General features: G+C 37.8%; 1 pseudogene; it reads left to right on the top strand.

Annotated features, from left to right (window-relative positions):
- The first annotated feature begins 2902 nt into the window (after positions 1-2902).
- On the top strand, positions 2903-3562 carry LOC101360658 (5-azacytidine-induced protein 2 pseudogene; annotated as a pseudogene).
- The last annotated feature ends 453 nt before the right edge of the window (positions 3563-4015 follow it).

Below are 4015 nucleotides of genomic sequence, written 5' to 3'. Positions count from 1 at the left end.
CAGTGATAGAATTTACAACACATGAGGAGACCACATATAATCTCATCATAGTGGTAGAGTTTACAACACATAAGGAAATCACATCAGATAACACAATCATACAATACTAGGAATCCTGACCTAGCCAAGTTGCTACCCACATTTTTTGGGGGACACAATTCAATCCATGACATTCTCCATATCTGATGTAATTTTTTAAGCATTCATATGGGAAATTAATATAATCCATTTTTCCCACCACTTAGTTCCATCCATAAAGAGACCACATTGTCAATAATCCTCTAATCTTGTTGCTTCACAGTTCCTGGTTTTCCAGTTAAATCATTAGCCACTCTTCATAAATCATTATAGGTAAACATCTCTGTCATACTTCCAGGCAAATTGAACAAGATATACAGTTGGAAACTATGCCCATTGCGGATATGTTCCTTACCCAGTATCCTTCAGGAAATAACGTTAAGTTGGAGTAGTATGCTATGGCTGTCACTTTCCAGCTGATGCTCATATTCCATGCAGCAGCATCTATAAACTGGGCTCAATTTAATTTTTTCCTCAGAAATTCTGAAAAGGGAATGTCACATGTGATCATAGGTGTAGGCTGAAGTAAAGGTGGTAATGCAGCAGGAGCAAGTACACCAGAAATACAAGTCATTGCTCATAAAACTTGAGCCAGTTATCATATATACCATTTGCCCTTAAGAACAGAATTCTGTCAAACCCCATGTATGGTTGAAGGATTATATACCATCTGCTGACCTTAATGCAGTCATTTGTATCCATGCTAAAGAATGTAGTTTTTATCAGGGCCCAAGCTTTTGGTCAAAAGATAATTGCAGAAAATTTGCTTTTCTTAAAACCTTAGAAGCCAGAGCTGTGATTTTCCAATCAGAGTTTGTACTAGTTTCCATAGAACATCTGCTATTCCATAAAGACTCAAAGCACCACCAGATAGTCTTATTCATGCATTTCAAGTAGCAACATTTCTTTTCCTGAAGAAGTTGAATCAGCTGAAGAACACTGACATTTTATGGACCCAGGTAAGTTGGGTGATTTATGGCTGTATGCACACTGACAAGTGTTACATGTTGGCTCCAAAATTCAGGAAAGCATGTAACCCTTCATAGTAAGGGGATGAACGGTCAAGAAATTTTTCTTCCACACTGCGGGGAGTAGCTCAACATGTTCCAGGCCACCGAATCTAGAAAACTTCCCAGAGTTAACACATTCTTGAATTTTCATAGGACATAACCCCATCCTTTGCACTTTTGTGACTTAAGAAGGAATATGGAGTTCCAACTATGGTATAAATTATAAAAATTATAGCCAATATCACTCATTAATATAGATACACTAATACTAAAAAATACTAACAAATAGTATACCATAGTGTGTAAAAAGATAATATCTCATAACCAAGTTGCATTTATCACAGGAATACAAAGATGTACTAGTAGTGGAAAATTAATATCATTTATTACATTAGTGGATTAAAGAAGAAAAACATAACATTCCCAATAGGTGAAAAAAAACATTTGATAAAACTCAACCCTCATTTATGATTTTAAAATGTCTTGATAAACTAAAACTAGAAACAAAAGAGTTAAAGAAAAACTTCTGTAATCATAGGTTTCAGTGGGAAAACATTCAAAGCATTCTATTTTAAACCACACATAAGACAAGGCTATCCATTATCAGTGTTTCTATTCTCATTTTACCAGAGGATTCTGGCCAACAAACTAAGAAAACAAACCAAAAATTAAAGAGAGAAAAATATAAAAGAAGAAAAGAACTCACTGTTTTCAGATATAACCATTGTCTCCATAGGAAATCTACAGATGAATTATCAAAGCAGAGTTCTAGTTTCCATCTAAAGTGTAAAGAGTTTTGAAGTCATCACTCCTATCTTCACAATAAGAAAAAAGCTGAAGGATTGAGAAGCAACATCTTCTTAGATGAATCAGAGAATTGACATCATAGAGAAAACAGTTTTGAAAACTGGAGACAAAAACAGAGACAGAAAATCACAACTTACCAGAAGAAGAAACTGCTGGATCCAGCATTAGGTAGGAATGCTTAACTGCTGGAGGCTGAGTGTGGTCTAACTTGAGTAATAAAAGAATACTGGAGGCCCAGCTTTAGGAGGAGTCCCTACACTCCTGAATATTACCTTCAGAAGCCCCACCAGGTTCTTACTGTGATGATCAAAGAAAAATCCTCTGGGCTTACTTCAAAAACCAAACTAAACCAGTTGCCATCACGCCAATTCCGGCTCATAGTGACCATATTGGACAGAGTAGAATTGCCCTGTAGGGTTTCCAAGGCTGAAATCTTTACATAAGCAGGCTGCCACATCCTTCTCCCACAGACCTGCTGGTAGTTTTGAACCACTGACCTTTTGGTGAACAGCTGAGGTCTTAACCACTGTACCACCAGGGCTTACTTCAGAGGGAGGGAAAAAGTAACCATTTTGAAACAGGCCCAGGTTGCTCTGCTCTTCTGCACAACGGACTGTCCTCCCGGGAAACTGTTTTACCAGATCTGTAGTCCCTGGGTGGTGCAGAGTTGATGTATTTGGCTACTAACCAAATGTCTGTGGTTCGAGTGCACCCAGTGACATCTTGGAAGAAAAATCTGATGATCTACTTCCGAAAAATCAGTCATTGAAAACTCTACAAAGAGCAGTTCTACTCTGACACACATAAGATCACCATAAATTGGTATCCTCTTGAGGGCAAAAAAACGGCTGCCTTCACTGGGAAAGCGGGGGTGTTTTTGAGGAAACCAGAAGTCCATGGTGACCCCTGGCGACTGCTTTATTTTTGGTGCATTTTCATACATGGGGGAATGGGAATGAAACTTATCTCCCTGGGGGTGACCTTACATATATTGATTCCTGGCTGCCATGGATACACTGATAGAAGGTGATTTCTGCTTTCTGAATCATGATAAAGCCCCAAAGAGGGATACAGTGACTCCGGTCTCAATCTATTCAGGAAATGAGGCTGTTGTTTCACTTTTTGCCCTTGCCACTGCATATGAAGATATCAAAAACAACTTAAGGATTCAGAGAAAGAGAACTCTTTCTTAAAGACAAGAATAAGATTTTTGGATGAAAATCTCATAGGAGCTCAATTAGATGAAGACTCAAGTGGGGCAAGAACAAGTAAATAATGTCTATCATGCATATTGAGAGGTCTACATTGATAGAGATCATTTGAAGAGGAAAATCGATAACATGAATGAAGACAGCTCTGAATCTTTGAAAGTATTGAATGAATAGGTACAATCTGAAGAAGTGGAACTCCTCTAGCTAAGTACAGGGGTGGGCTCGCAGCAGGCGATGAGGAATTCCACTTTCATCAAACTGGGAGGTGGAAAAATTGAGCTGTGATCTAAAGATCCATGGTTTGGAACAAGAACTGCAATTGATGAGGAGAAAATGGAGGGAGCTCAAATTAGAGCTACAAAAATCCAAACAATCAGATCCATCTCAAGAAGACAATCTGAAGAACAGAGATCTCTAAACACTAGCAAGCATTCTTTTTTTAATTTGGTGAGCCAGTCCTAAAGCCTGGACTGCTCTACAAACTTTCACTGCAAGTAAACTACTTTTTTTTTTTTTTGAAATCTTTCACTTTTTCTCTGAATCTTCTTTTGACGGTTTGCAAGCTAAACTAAAAGTGCCCAAGTGGACTCACATCAACCCTGACCAAACCTCATGGCCTAAGATTTACGACTCATGGATTGTTTTCACATTCCTTTTTTCAGTTCCCAAGATGAATGTCATGTGGCAGTATAGCTCTGACATTTACTTTGTTTTTTTTTTTTTTTTTAATAATTCTTGTTCTTGGTAAACTCTGATTCTGGTTCTGGTTTATGTTCAGCCTCACTTTTCCCCTTAAAAATCTGGTGTCATGGTGTAAATGGTCTCTGTTGGATGGCAATTGACAGGAAATCAGTCCTTTTTTATTGTATGAAAGCTATGTTATTTGTTTTAGTTTTGTATCATTGTGAC

Source organism: Trichechus manatus, unplaced genomic scaffold (genome assembly GCF_000243295.1).
Source record: "Trichechus manatus latirostris isolate Lorelei unplaced genomic scaffold, TriManLat1.0 scaffold00027, whole genome shotgun sequence".
NCBI lineage: Eukaryota > Metazoa > Chordata > Mammalia > Sirenia > Trichechidae > Trichechus > Trichechus manatus.
This window is presented reverse-complemented; position numbering and strand designations above follow the sequence as displayed.